The 16,120-nt window shown below is 40.5% G+C and overlaps 1 protein-coding gene across 1 annotated transcript in view; it reads left to right on the top strand.

The window, feature by feature from the left end:
• The window catches only part of LOC309548984 (vertebrate ancient opsin-like), a 368,174-nt gene that overhangs the window by 40,777 nt on the left and 311,277 nt on the right, over nucleotides 1-16,120 (top strand). The window lies entirely within an intron of this gene.

The raw sequence follows: 16,120 nt of genomic DNA on the forward strand, positions 1-16,120 counted from the left end.
CATGAGACAACTGTAGTGCTATTTATGTCCCGTCCATAACATATTTAACTCACACGCTACAGCATACTGAAGTCTTATATAATACTGTTATACACAAAATAAACCATTATTCCTTGACCATGGGTTTTATAGAAACAAACAGCTTATGACTGCCATATTGATACATGTGATCAAATATAGGCATGCCATTCCATGTTAGGTTGGCCAGTAAATGTTACAAGCAGATGCTTTTATTTAACAGTCCTGCTATTGTTTTCTTTCTGCATGGTAGAGCTCAGAAGTCCCCTGAGTACAGGAAATCAGTTCCAAGATGGTGAATATCTGTCTGCGACATTTTTTTTTTTTTCACACAACTACAGTCAAAATATCTATTTATCTATTTAAACGTTTGTTATATGTGTGTATATATGTATATATATATATAGTATCTCACAAAAGAGAGTACACTCCTCACATTTTTGTAAATATTTTATTATATCTTTTCATGTGACAACACTGAAGAAATGACACTTTGCTACAATGTAAAGCAGTGAGTGTACAGCTTGTATAACAGTGTCAATTTGCTGTCCCCTCAAAATAACTCAACACACAGCCATTAATGTCTATACCGCTGGCAACAAAAGTGAGTACACCCCTAAGTGAAAATGTCCAAATTGGGCCCAATTAGCCATTTTCGCTCCCCGGTGTCATGTGACTCGTTAGTGTTACAAGATCTGTGAATGAGGAGCAGGTGTGTTAAATTTTGTGTTAATCGCTCTCACTCTCTCATACTGGTCACTGGAAGTTCAACATGTCCCACCCTGCTTCGCCTCACCTCGCCCCGCCTGTCAGAGGCGTGTAGCACGGAGCTAAGGAGGAGTTTTCAGACTTCACTCAGCTCTGAACTACACACGTCTGACAGGGGGGGTGGGGCAGGGCTGGGTGGGACAGGAGTCACCACTGGAAGCTCCATTAAAATGAAAAAATGCAGCGATCACGATGTGGGGACTCGGGGCACCAAGTGACACATGCACAGCTGTACACATGTCCTGAGTGCCTGGCAATAGGACACAGAAGCCAGGGGAGGAAGCGAGTAGTGCAAAAACTTCCTCTACTGCCTTCTTTGTTCAGTGACAGGATGGAGAGGACAAGGCTGCAGGAAGGTGGCAGAATGCCATTCCGCCACGTTTCGGCAGAAAAGATTCCCTGACTAAAGCTCAAAAAACTCTGAAAGCGACCATCAGAAAATATATAAATACATTCTAAAATATAGATCAATATATCAAAAAGCTAATACCAAACATGTTATGTATGAATAGTAAGGATGTAGTGATCACATAGCAGTGGTGCTATATGATTGCTACATCCTTTTTTGCTTTACATAAATAAAGCAAAACTTTACCCATATCAACTTGAAAAAAAAATAATGTTCTTTAGCAAAGAACATACATTCCACATTAAAAAGGCAACTACCCAAATTAGTGTGCCCTGTAAATTGCCTACAGCATTGCTCCTGTTTCTTCTCGCTTGAGGCTGCCATTATGTTGAAGCTCAGAGCCCCTGAACAGCAGTAAATCATAAAGCGGAACTAAACCCATCGATTTACCAGTTTAAAAAAACAGTTACATTCCTGGAATGTTGGAAATGCAAACTGTTACATTTGCTTGTGCCCACAACCAAACTGCCAAACCATCAAATGGCTGGTGACATAACTGATCAGATGTGCAGCACCATGGCAGTGCAGATCAAACAGAAGCAGCTACCTTGGCTGTAAAGGATAGGAGGGTTTAATTCTGCTTTAAGGTTGTCAGCACATTGGCCTCTACAAACTCAGCAGTGCTTGAAAATGGAGAGCAACTGAGCATGTGCAAAGCAGGGCGAGACAGGGTATTACTGGATTTTAAACTGAATAGGCACTTATTTTTAATGTTTTACATAGCTATACCTGCAAAAGGGGTCAGCCTGAAGTCATCTAACAGGACCACCCACCTTCAAACAGTCACTTCTACAACCCAGGTCTCAAAATGATACAAGGATGCTCATTGGTTGCTGTTAGCAACAAGAAATTTTTCTGTTAGAACACTGTTCGTGCATAAGCCCCATAATTCCACAGTTAAACCCTTTAACATTTTACCTTTAAGGACATCAACTTCCAGCCCAGACTGTGATATTCAGGCTGAATTACAAAAGGCAATTAGGCTGTTTACGTTCAAAGGAATGAGTCTGGGAGTCACCATCTCGGCATGGCGCTCTCTGCATCCACGGCACACTCATTGTGCCCTGAAGTGACATCATTGGATGGAGTTGATGTGAATATCTACTAAAATTGCTACATAAGTCATTTTGTAATTTAAAGCAGCATTAAACCCAAAAACAAACATTTATTATATTGTAGCTTACCAATCATTAGGCGTGACCTTTATACCAAAAGGAACAAAACTGTTGCTGTAACTGCCTAAAAAGTGTTAGCTGGAGTTTGGCTTTGATTAGTTATTGTATCTAAATCTGCTAGTACTGTACATCTAACACTCCCCTACCCATTAAACTGACACTGCTGTTTTCTGTATCTCTGTGGACACCCTAATACAGTCTGAAACACCAGGAGAATACAGAGGGAGAAAAGTCTAAAAAAAGAAAACAAATGCAGCCACCACATCTAATGATTTGAAAGGTGCAATATATTACATTTTTGGTTTTGAATTTAAATTTAAAGAAGTATGGCCAAAGCTTTTTTGACCTTACTTCTCCTATGGATCACAGCAGTGCAGATTGTGCTGCACTCCTGTCAATCCTTTTCAGGTGACAGTAGACTAAAGCCTGCTGTCAGCTGACGTCATTAAGCTTGTTCAAGACTCAGGAAAGATCCCAACCATATGGTTGGGATCTATCCAGATCCCTGGACTGGCACCTTGCACAGCCTCTCAGTGATCCACTGAGAGCCTGAGCCAGCCCCTCCAACCCCCCCCCCCCCCCCCCCCCCACAGCCCAGTGCTCCAGTCACCGCTATGTGCTCAGAGCAGAGGGGGAGAACTGAGCGATCAGAGGTGTTTGATCACTTGGTTCTAACTGCAGAGATGATTGGATCAATGCTGCATTCACCTAGGTGAGTATAATTGTTTGATTTTTAAATCCCAAACTTCTCTTTTAATACAGCTTTATTCCAGTAGCTTTATTTTCATGATTGTGAAAAAACAAAAATTAAACCCGCGCTACACAACGTGAGAATTTAAATCAAGATAAATGTAATATTGGGCAGCTGCTGCAGACACTAAGAAAGTCTTAGGAAAATATGATGAAAACCAAATTATGCAGCGCTAGCTCAAAACAAAGTGTTAAGTGTTGTGATATAAATACAATAATCAGTATGATCAAATATACAAAAAAAGTGCTAAGTGCTTATAAATATCTGAGCAGTAACAGATAAATATATAATTAAATATGATAGTGCACAATAAATAAGTGATTGAAAATAGTCCAAATAAATATTCAGTGCTTGAAAAAGTCCTTATAGTGATCCAATTAAGGTGCCAAGGTGCCAAATAATTAAGGTGCTTGCAGAGTGATATGGTGCCCCTCAAGGTTCCCCACTCACCAGATTGCAGATAATCATAGACCTTCAAAGTTATTGCACATTGCCCGGGATCTTTACAGGACCAGAACTTCTCCTATGTAGCCTTGGAAATTGTTTTGGGTCAGCTTCCGCTTCCACCGTTAAACAAAAAAATGGCCATACATGGTGAAGTAAGTATGAGCAATTTTATTCCCAAAAAAAATTTTAGATGGGTACTCACAAGCAAGAATATAACTCAGGCATATACAAGGAACTCGTGTGGCGCCGCTCTCGGCGTGCGTTCCACACACAGGAAGTTCCTGACCGGAAGTGACGTTTGTTTTGGTCCGCGACCGGAAGTGCGTCAACGCGTTTCGCCGTCAATACAGCGTCTTCAAAGACATCACTTCCTGTTAGCGGAGGCTCTTTATATCGTAGCCTCTCGATGCTAATTTCCGGAATCTAATTATTTAAACTTTGGCAATCGATCATAAACCATATATCTTATCCAATGGCATTGTTATAGTGGAATTACTCATCTATAACCTTTGTTATTTAATTGATATATCTATAATATTCATGAGCGATTGTTACGTCCGGGCATCACTTCCTGTGCACAATGCTTATTTAACCCATTGTTTATCCTGCTGTTTTACAATGTTAAAAACATCAAAGATATAAATATTTTATTGTGTTCTCATTAAATAGTTATTCAATTTTTGATACTAAGTTAATTGATGATAATAAAAATAATAAAAATTCATTAAAATTGATCTTAAATTAAACAAAATGAAAATAAAAAATATATAAAATTATAATAATAGAAAAACCTGTAATATGTTCCTATAAATAATGGGACAATTGATATTTTAATAATATGATATGCATAATTCATTAAAACCTTTATATAAATTAATATATAATCTTGGATTATAAAAACATGTAAATATATGTGTGGAGAGGAAATATGGTCATCAGAGGAATATAATAATATAATAGTATATATAGTCAATTCTGAATTTCTATACTAAAAATAATGAATAAAATGTTAATTAAAAAAAGGTTGAGAGGAGATTATATATATATATAAACATTTTATTCTTAAAGGAATAAAGGATATTTAGGGAGGGTTACCAATTGGATAGGAAACAATTGACATCTAAGTCTACGTTCAATCCTTTTGGTTTGAGTGTCTCCAACCGATGGATCCACTGGGTCTCGTTTTGTGACACTGCTTTTTTAAGGTTACCACCCCTCCAGTGGGGTTCTATTTTGTCTATGGCACAAAAGGACAAAAGGGTGGGGTCACTATGATGGAACAATTTGAAATGGTGGGAAAGGCTGTGGTTTTTAAACCCTTTCTTTATATTGGAGACATGTTCTCTCAGTCTCACCTTCAGTTCCCTTGTGGTCCTACCCACATATTGTAGTCCACATGGACAAGAGAGAAGGTAAGTTACATGTGTGGATGAACACGTTATAAATTTATTGATTTTATACATTTTACCATTAAAAGATGATTTAAAATTCATATTTTTCCTTTTTCTAAACCTAGAGGTGCGGCAGATCATACACCTGCCGCAACTAAAGAACCCATTCTGATCCCAGAATGTGCCTATTTTTTTAGGTGGATTGACCACATTATGTGCTAGTTGTAACCTGAGGGTTTTAGGCTTGGTATAAATGAACTGTGGTTTTGAGGGAAGTAAAGTTTTCAGAACATTATCTTTTAGTAAAAGGTGCCAGTGCTTTTTTAGAATCTTCTCCATTTGGGTGTGCTGTCTTGAAAAGCTGGTGAGGAATGCCATACTATAATCTCTATTAGTCTTTTCTTTTTTCTTGAATAGATCCTTACGTTCAATATTTTTAACTTTTTTCTTTATTTTCTCCAGATCTTTTTTCTTATATCCCTTTTCAGAGAATTTATTTATGATTACTTCTGCTTGTTCATCGTAATCACTTTCTTTGTCACAATTCCTTCTTATCCTCATTAGTTGACTGCTAGGAATTGTATTGAGCCATCTGGGATGGTGGCAGCTACCTATGGGGATGTAGCCATTGGCATCCACTTCTTTAAAATAGGTTTTTGTAAAAAGTTTGTTAAAATCTTTAAAAATACAAAGGTCCAAAAAATTGATACCTTCCAAACTATTTGTGTGGGAAAAAGAGATGTTATATTTATTGTTATTCATAGATGATAAAAATTGATCTAATGTATTCTGGGTACCCCTCCATATAATAAAAATGTCATCTATGTATCTCTTATAGGTGATGAGTTCCTTAGGTCTGTTTTTGAAAATTTGTTCACTCTCCCATTTCCGCATAAATATGTTTGCTATGGAGGGAGCATATTTTGCTCCCATGGCGACTCCTTTCTTTTGTCTATAGTATTCTTTCTCATGCCAAAAAAAATTGTTGCTCATTGCGAGGTCAAGACCTTGTAGTATAAATTCCTTTTGTTTCGTTTTTATTTCCGTCTGGTCCAGGGCCCATTTTGCTGCTTGTAATGCATGATCCTGCTTAATATTTGTATAGAGGGAGTTAACATCTACTCCCACTAGAATGTCACTTTCCTCTATTTTAATATCTTTTATAATTTCCATAAGGTGTTTGCTATCTCGCAGGTAAGCCAATCCTTTCTGTGCTAGCGGCTGAAGAAAACAGTCCAGATATTCTCCTAGACGTGATAAAAGGGAATCCACCCCGCTCACAATGGGCCTGCCAGGTGGTTGTTCCTTGTTTTTGTGTATTTTGGGCAGCTGGTATATTACCGGTACTCTGGGTGCATCTGGTACCAGGTACCTACTTTCCTTCTTATTAATAATATTTTCTTGGCGTGCCCATTTAATAAGTCTGGTAAGTTTAGCTTTGTATTTCTTAGTAGGGTTCCCTTTTAATTTTTCATATGTCTCAGGATCATTGACCAGTCGGTTTAATTCATTCAAGTAGTCATTTTTATTTAAGATTACAAGACCACCTCCTTTGTCTGCGGCCCGTATTACTATATCTTTTCTTTTTTCCAATAATTTAAGACCTCTTTCTATGTCTTCTTTTTTCCTGGAATTTTTTATTTTCAGACTATCCAAATCATTTTCTACCATAGCTTTAAAAACATCTATAAATTGATTATTTAAAATTTTGGGGTTAAAAACAGATTTGTTTCTCAATTGGGTATAGGTGAACTCTCCTAAGGGTGCAGTGTTAGATGTATTCTTCCCCGCATAATATTTTTTGATATTTAATTTCCTCACAAATTTTTGGAGATCGATATAGGTATCGAATTTATTTAAATTTTTTTCTGGCGCATATTTCAATCCCAAACTTAAAACTTTGAGTTCATCCTCTGTGAAAGTGGCAGTGCTTAGATTAAAAATTCCTTCTGTTAATTTGTTCTTTTTCTTTTTCTGCCCTCCTCTACATCCTCTCTTTCTTCTTCTCTTTCCTCTCTCACATATTGTGTTTGTTCCATCTGGGGCCAGGGTCTCCAATCGTCTCTCCGGTCCAGGTGGTAGGGGTTCCCCCCTCCTCCTCTGTAGTTGGGTGCTCCCCTTCCTCTCCATGGGGGTCTGCCTGATCCCCTCCTTTGAAAATCCCCTCTGTAATTATTGTATCCATAGTTGCCTCTACCTCCTCTGAATCCTCCATTATTTTGTGGACGTCTTGCTCCACGTTGTCCACGTTGTCCTCTATAGTTATTATTATATCCTTGTTGCTGGGGATAATGTTGTTGAGGATATTGTTGTTGAGGATATTGTTGTTGAGGAGTTTCATTCCTTAATGGCATGAATCTGTTACTCGTAGGAACATTGTACATTGGGGTGTTTGGTTCCGATCTACCATATGGAGTAAAGTTGGGATTCTCAAATCTTTCCTCTCCATATTCTTCGTTCTCATTGAGATTCACTCTGGGGGTCATGGCAAGGGGATATGGGAGACCTCTTTCTGGAGATGAGTCTCTAGAGGCTCCTTCTTGGGGAGGAGCTTCTTCTTGCCATTTGTAGATTTTATTAGATTTGTAATCATTTGAATCTCTTAAATATTTTTTCATTTTTTTCCTTTGTGTGTCCCTATCAACTTTTTCAACAAATTCTTGTAGGTTTTTCATTTTTTCTTTGAAATCTGTAGTTTCCTCTAAGTTCACAAATTTAGCCTTAATACCGTTAATATTGGCCTCCAATAATTTTAATTTCTTTGCTTTCCTAGAGATGAGTAATTCTAATAGTTTCCTCTTAGCACTTTTTTTGTATATTTGATCATACTGATTATTGTATTTATATCACAACACTTAACACTTTGTTTTGAGCTAGCGCTGCATAATTTGGTTTTCATCTTATTTTCATGATACTAATAAAAATACTAATAAAATAATCTGTTCATTTTTAAACATCCTACTATCATTTAACATGTCTTACCACTTTAAAGGTATACTCTGGTTACAAATGGTGAAACTTTTATATTTCAGAATATCCATCTAACATGGCTTATTTCCTGAAGAGTGTATAAGTCCCCCTGGCATTCAGTCCTTGCAGTTTCACTAAATCATTACAGTGTTTTTATCCTTTTTAAATGGTCCTAAAGCTAAGCTTACATTTTGCAGGTTCAAATTGTTCCCAAGCAACCCTCTGTAGTTCTCAGAGAAAAGGAGATTGCACAGCATGACATAATGTCAGCAAACCTGCCAATATACTCTGTGAATATTCTGCTGAACCTGGCCATGACAAATTTTTATGAAATCAGGCTAAAAGTAAATTGAGCGGACTTTATGTATGTAGCACAGTTGCCATGTTCCCTGGATAGCAATATTTGTTTCATAATGTTACTTTTTTGGCTAGTGTTCGTATTTAAATGAGAAAAGAATATATCAATTTATATTTGCTAGGTAGAAATACAACTATTTTTTTTGAGCTGCTGTTTTAGTAGATATCTGTTATTTTCAGCAAAGTGCAAAGACACTGTTATAGCAGAGTAATAATAAATACTAGCTATATACTGTATATATATCCATAATATTATTCCACCAAGAACCTTTCTAACAAGTAACAAGCTCTTAAAAGTTATAATATACATTAGCAGCCAAATTTCATACAATATTACAATTTATTAAAGCATAACTAAGGCAAACTTTTTTTTTCAAAATTTTAGAGTGGAGATGGATTAGACTTCCAGTCAGGTTTTCTTTGTTTTTGTTTTTTTGCTGTCTGTGCCCCCCGTTAGGGAGATTCACCTTCTTTTTTGTCCTGTTATCATGAAATGTTTAAGTGTAGCACCACCCCCGCAGGAGCTGCTGATTAGATTATTGGGTCTACGTCCTGCCTAACAACCCACAGAATTGGCTCGAACCCTCCCTAGGCACAACTGACCCAGAATAGGACTGGAATACCAAATGGCTACACAGATTGGAATATAACACTTCAATAAATAATAATGACCTGTTACCTCTCTCCAGCTGCAGTCCTTCTGGGTAATACAAGGTGACCACACACAAGCTTGCTTTTAAACAGGAAAGTTATTTACTGTAAATCAAATAAACAGTTTCGATACAGTAAAATATGACTTTGTAAAAGGATATACTGATTAATTAATCAAAGATAAGATAAATACTGTGATATCACTCCTCAAGGGCACATTAATTGTTTCAGGAAATGTCTCAGAGCCTATAGGACCACCATCTTAATCACTATTATACTTTTGGAGATAAGGCTCAGCATTCAGTTAGACACAGTATCAGAATGTCAGACCTATCTGAGTCCGCTGTTTCTTCTCTATATCTTCGCTAGCAACGTTGGTGCACTCGCAATTTGTAATCCACATTGAGGATGGGTGATCAATAGAGAGAATGGCAGCAAACAGTTAGTAATCACCGCGGGGTGTCTGTGCAGGATCGGCGGTAAAACTTCTGTGAGAGATGTACTGGGCCACCTGGTATATTGCCTTCTACTACTCTAAGGCTAATCCTGACTAAAGTTACTTCTTTGATAGATAGAGTCAGTTTTTGGGCAGGTGCCCTCTCACCAACAGGACTGTCTCCCAGGAAGCCTCAGTCTCCGGCCTCTGTCACCAGCCGCGCTAGGTATTTGGGGTGGATGAGTCTGGTCTCTGTAGAACATCGATGGGACCTCCAGGAGGGATCCTCTACTGGAGATGAAACACTGCAACTTAGTCACTTAAGGCCCAGGAGTTTCGGCCTAGCATACAGCATCAGCCCACAGCACTGGCATCCTGCTTGTCTCACTGTGTCTTTCCCAAGAGAGTGAGCCTGGCTCCTCCCTTCCTTTATAAAGCTTCCCCCAGAAGGCTGTGCGGTGCAGCAGTGCACCCTGGTACTCTCAAAGCACTATGGGCGATGAAGACTGCTCAACTTCCTGAAAGGAAAATAACATCAAAAGAAATTCCATAGCCGCTGCAATGTGTCCTTTTGGCCACTAGATGGAGCCGAGTTCCTCTCAAATGTCAAGCAGCAGTCTTTTAGAACTTGTATAATGGAAGACCCCGCTACACAAGCAAAAAAAAACACCCCAGATTTTGGGTTGTCCTCAGAACAGTAATAAATGGAAGTCTTGGACATGGATTCAGGTGACCTGGGGGGCCCCAGTGGATTCCCTTAACTTGCAGGGGTTTCCTCTCACTTCTTGTTTTGGGATAGAAAAAGGTAATTCTCCCCAATGGGACACAGTTGGCAAAAAAAAAAAAGGAATCTATCCAAAATGAGAAAAAAAGGCTTTGCCTTTAGTTCTACTTTAACAAATAATCTTTTGCAAGTGCCGATATACATGGTAGGATTTTTCTGTTGGTGCACCTTTTTGCACTTAGTGTACAAAAATGCAATCAGCGCAACCCTATAAACAAGATACGATATATATATGATATGTAACTCCAGCTGCTATTACTAATAGCGATGAACTTCGAGTTCGATTCGAACGTAAGTTCGACTCGAACATTGGCTGTTCGCTCATTCGTCGAATGACAAACAAATAGGCTTCTTCGTGGGAAATTTGAATTCTTGCATTATCATGGACTCTGACCTCCGATACCAATAAATCACCTGCTGGCCAGGGGATTCGAACCCCTTGACCATCTACATTGCAAGCCTGGTATTCTACCAACGACACCGCCATCAAGCCTGCTGCCTGCTGCACCATCGAGCAGCTTAAGCATGCTCGATGGTGGTGTAGGTGGTAGAATGCCAGGCTTGCAATTGTGAGGTTGTGGGTTTGAATCCTTTGGCCTGCGGGTGATTTATAAGTGGAATTCTATAGTTAATATTACATTGCCGGGAGAGAGATTTTTGCTTTTTACAGTTTGTTGAGATCAGATAGTACAGTGTATACCACAAATATATATGTGTATATAGGCACTTTAGGTTATATCAGTTATGTCAGTATTGCTGAAAAAAACAGCGTGGGGTTCCCCCTAAAATCCATACCAGACCCTTATCCGAGCACACAGCCTGGCTGGCCAGGATGGGGGTGGGGGCGGGATAGCACCCCCCCCCCCCCCCCCTCCTGAACCATACCAGGCCACATGCCCTGAACATGTGGATGGGGACAGGGGTCTCTTCCCCACAACCCTGGGCTGGTTGTGGGGGCCTGCAGAGGGAGGCTTTTTGGAATCTGGAAGCCCCCTTTAACAAGGGGCCCCCCAGATCCCGGCCTCCCCCATGTGAATTGTACACCTATCCATTCACCAAAAAAAGTGTACAAAAAAATAAAAACAAAGGCCAGTTTTGGACAAGTTCTTTTTTAAAAACTAAAAAATAGTGTCCCCTGATGATTAGTCGCCTGCCCGCCTGAAAAAAAAAGAAGCTCCTGCTTCTCCGGACGCTTCCCACACTATGAGCTGTTTTGAGTTTGACAGCTTTTTTATAGGGATCTGACGTCACGAGCCGCCCCACAATGCACTGCTCAGGTGCAGTAAATAAATTACACGATGTCAGTAATTTATTCACTGTACCTGAGCAGTGCATTGTGGGGCGGCTAGTGATGTTCGATCCCTATCAAAGAGCTGTCAAACTCAAAATAGCTCATAGCATGCAAAGCGTCCGGAGAGGCAGGAGCTTTTTTTTTTCTTTCTTTCTATTTTCGGGTGGCGACTGATCATCGGGGGACACTATTTTTTTATTTTAATTTTTTTAATAAAGGACTTGTCCCAAACTGGTTTTTGTCTTTATTTTTTTTGTACACTTTTTTGGTGAATGGGTAGGGGTACAATGTACCTGATATCCATTCACATAGGGGGTGGGGATTTGGGGGCCCCCTTGTTAAAGGGGGCTTCCAGATTCCGATAATTCTCCTCCCGCAGACCCCCACAACCACAGCCCAGGGTTGTGGGGAAGAGACCCCTGTCCCCATCAACATGGGGGTAATGTGGTTTGGGGCACCTACCCCTCCATGTTGAGGGCATGTGGCCTGGTATGGTTCAGGAGGGGGGCGCTTGCTCGCCCCCCACCCCCATCCTGGCCAGCCAGGATGTGTGCTTGGATAAGGGTCTGGTATGGATTTAGGGGAAACCTACATTTTTTTGTATTTACCTATAGCTAAGTAGGCTTAGCTATAGGTAAAACTTAAAGATGGAAGTTTAAAAAATGAATATTTTCACTATAATTAAAATAGAAAGAAAATATTATTTAACACACTGTAAACAAGGACTGGAACAATGTCAAAAACCTAACTGAATGTGACTTCCCTTTTTAATACTCCCTTTAATAGTGATTAATGAGAATATACACTTGGAACATGGCTTTATGACTCCACGTGCATAATTTATACTGCTTTATATTATGCTAAGATAATATTTTTTTGGTCTTTACTTGATTGTATAACTTATAACATTGATTAATGTGTCTGTGAGAAAACATTGCGGGGAATTAAAATGTGAAATTATGGTAATATTTTCCTGTTGCAATTGTAACGGTAGTTAGAGGTCTTCTGGGGCATTGAAAAGGGCCCATACTGTATTTCTTGCAGCACCCCAGAGTCAAGTGTACCACCAACATAGTATGAGATGCAATCATCAGCTATTGTCTCTTCCATGCAGCTGCATGCACAAGGTTAGCTTCTGATTAGAGTACTTACTTTGACTGTAGTTGTCATGTATGTTGATTCCTTCAAAATAAGTTTAAAGTAATTGTAAAGTCTCTTTTTTTAAAATAATAAACATGTTATACTTACCTGTTCTGTGAAATGGTTTTGCACAGGGCAGCTTGGATCCTCCTCTTCCTGGGTCCCTCTTCTGTGCTCCTGGTCCCTCCCTCCTGTTGAGTGCCCCCACAGCAAGCAGCTTGCTATGGGGGCACCCGAGCCGAGTCACAGCTCCCTGTATCCATTCAGACACAGAGCCATGACCCAGGCTCAGTCATTTTAAATGACAGCAGCAGGAGCCAATCACGCCACGCTGCTGTCTCAGCCAATGAGGAGGGGAGTCACAGGCAGCTTAGACACTCCTGCAACATTGTTGGATAAAGATGGGCTCAGAAATATACTAGGAGGGCTGAGGGGGGCTGCTGCACACAGAAGGTTTTTTTTATCTTAATGCATAGAATGCATTAAGATAAAGAAAAACCTCTGCCTTTACAATCCCTTTAATAAGATTTGATCTTACTGGTACAAGTGTTCCACAAAAACTCTACTCCTAATTGCAAAGACATAATGAAGATGTTTAATATCACCAACATCATTGTCACCAGGCCCCGACCAGCCATAGGGCACACCAGGCTTTTGACGCCGGGCCACATATCCTATCAAAATCCAATCCGCTGTTGATTGGCTTCATTCTTCTTTCTTCTCCCTTGTCTTTAAAATCCAGGGCAGCGGGTCCTCTCAGCACTGCCCCTGGATGCTTGGTGACAGCTGCAAGGTCCGCCTCCAAGGGCGAGCTAAACATTCGGGTACTTGAGCCCCCTCTCTCTTGCCCTCACCCCCTCTCTCCCTCACCCCCTCCTCTTCCCCCCTCTCTCAACCCCCTCTCTTCTCCTCTCTCACTCTGACCCCCTCTCTCTCTCACACCTCTCTCTTTCCCTCTCACCCTCTTTCTCTCACCCCTCTTGCACCCTCTTATCTCATCCCCTCTCTGTCCCTCTCTTTCACCCCCTCCTCTACCTCCCCTCCTTCTCTCCTCTTCCTTCATCTCTCTCCTACTTTACCATCTCCCCATCTCTCTTCCTCCTATTTCTATCTCTCCTCCACCTCCTCCCCCTTCTGCCTCTATCCTTCCACCTCTCTTCCCCCTCTAAGGTTCTAATAGGAGTTTGTGGCATATCTCGGGTTCTCAGTAAAAAATGCATTCTGTCAATAGATTTTCCATGTTTTCTCAGTGTAAAAAAAAAAGTTGTAGAGGGTTGGCAACCCTCTCAGGAAGAAGCTGAGTTGGAGCCGAACGGCTGCACAAGGCAACCCCTCAATCATCAGGCATGTTTACTGTACTATGTAACCAGCAGGTGCTGCCGAGAGCCCCCAAAAAACACACAAACATTTACTGCACCGCACTTATTTCTCTGCCTTTAGAGCCCAACTTATGATTTTACACACAAGCCCACTGTAAACATAAACTCCTCTGGTTGTGTCATAAAGATGGCTGCTACCCATCTACCCAGTGGCTAACAATAATCACTGTATGTTCTTCCGGCAGGGGTGGCTTCCCTCCCCCCCCCCTGCTGGGAGAACACAATGCCTCCACAGGAGGGATCCCCATAAGGTGGGGTGGCACCCAGAAGAGGCCTACATACAACCATCCCCCTTTTCCCTTCTCCCCTTTTATTTCCCTCATTCTATTCATGAAGGCGATAAACCTTCTGTGCTGCAAAATCCCCCCCCCCCCCCACCAACACGCCCTTATCCCCTTATACTTACCTTAGCCCGATCTGACCCAGCGATGTGCATAGGAAAAACGGCTTTTGCTGCTGTCTCCCTCCTCCCTGGACAGATTGGCTCCCACTACTGTCAATCAAATGCTGTTCCAAGCGAGCAGGGGATGGGGCCGAGCCGCCTGCTCTATGTCAATATATGCAGCCAGGGTGGCTCAGGAGCAAGCATGCACAGGTGCCCCCAGGGAAAGCTGTTTGTGGAGGAGGAGGAGCCTGGAGCTCTGATGGGGGACCCCAGAAGAAGAGGATCGGGGCTACTCTTAGCACAGAGCAGTTACGTAAGTATAACATGTTTGTTATTTTAATTTTAAAAAGAAGCTTTAGGCCCCTTTCACAAATACGGTCCGTTTGTCCATTTTTCATCCATCCATTGATGGATGAAAAATGGACATCAATGCATCTCTATGTAAATACAGATGACAACGGATGATCATCCGTTAACATCCGTTTTCATCCGCTTCCGTCAATGTCCGTTTTTGGAACGGATGAATGCCCTATTTTTCATCCGTCAAAAAAACGGATCGGACCGTTTTTCATCCATTTTTTCATTGGTAGTGGATGTAAAAAAAAGGATGAAAAAACGGATGAAAAACTGATACATTTTGACGTGACTGAACTGATGAACTGAACGGACCATAAGTGTGAAAGGGGCCTTAATGCCGCTTTATAGTGAAAGTACTGCTAATCTATTTCTTCTCCCCCTCCTCTAATGTATTTGGCAGGCTTTGTTTTTGGGGGGGTTCCGCTGTCTGTAGCTATGCCAGCAGCGTTGCCATTGCCATGCCCGCAATGGGCAGGGTACTCTGAAAAAGGGGCCCCCTTTTCTCTGACTCAGACCTCAGATCAGACACGGCAACCAGCTGAATTTAAGCATATTACTAAACTCCCACTTCCACGATTATCGCCAGTTTTTGTAGCTGCTGACTTTTAGTTTTTTTTTTAAATTACTGCAGTTCCTGTTTAATTTGGGTCTTTTATATTTTCAGATTTCAGATATTTTTTAGAGTTAAGCTTTAAGTATTAGAATACTTCCATTCGCAAGTACTCTAAAAGATATATATCAAGTTCAACCTAAGTTGGATCCAGAATACCTCAAAAATATCCTCACTGAGACAAGTCAATTAATCTTCACAATCTTGACCTTAATATTCCCCTTGATACATCACTTTCCTATTGAATTCTACTAAACAAAGCTGGGCATGTCATTTTGAGAAAGAAAGGCTTCCAATTCACATTTAAATACATACTGTATATGCTATTAGATATCCTTTGGAAGAGAAGTCTGTCACAGATCAAGTTTTCAGAGGATACAAGGACGAAAGAGACCGGATGATGCAAAAGATATCGCTGCCTGACGCACTTCCTTTGAAATTCACCAGCCACCACCACCAAATTACCATAACAATTCAAATCAACCAAAAACATCAGGCATGCATTGACACTAATCTGCATGCAATCAGTTTGACCGTCTTGCTCTCTGTCAGTCAACCACTGCAATTACTAAGAATACAATGGAGCGACCACACGATACAATCTCTTACAGATTAGTAGCACATTTACCGCCAAGCACTAGCAGGTACTGGTAACACACAGTTAGTGCAACTGTTTCTCTAATAATTGTAAATTCTTTGCTTTGTATACAGAATGTCAGTTTATTAATTTTAATTTGTAATATTCCAAAGTCAGAACATTGCACGGAGATATGCACAGAAGTAATAAATACGTAAAAAACA

Source organism: Pelophylax lessonae (genome assembly GCF_965119305.1).
Source record: "Pelophylax lessonae genome assembly, chromosome: 3".
NCBI classification, from domain to species: domain Eukaryota; kingdom Metazoa; phylum Chordata; class Amphibia; order Anura; family Ranidae; genus Pelophylax; species Pelophylax lessonae.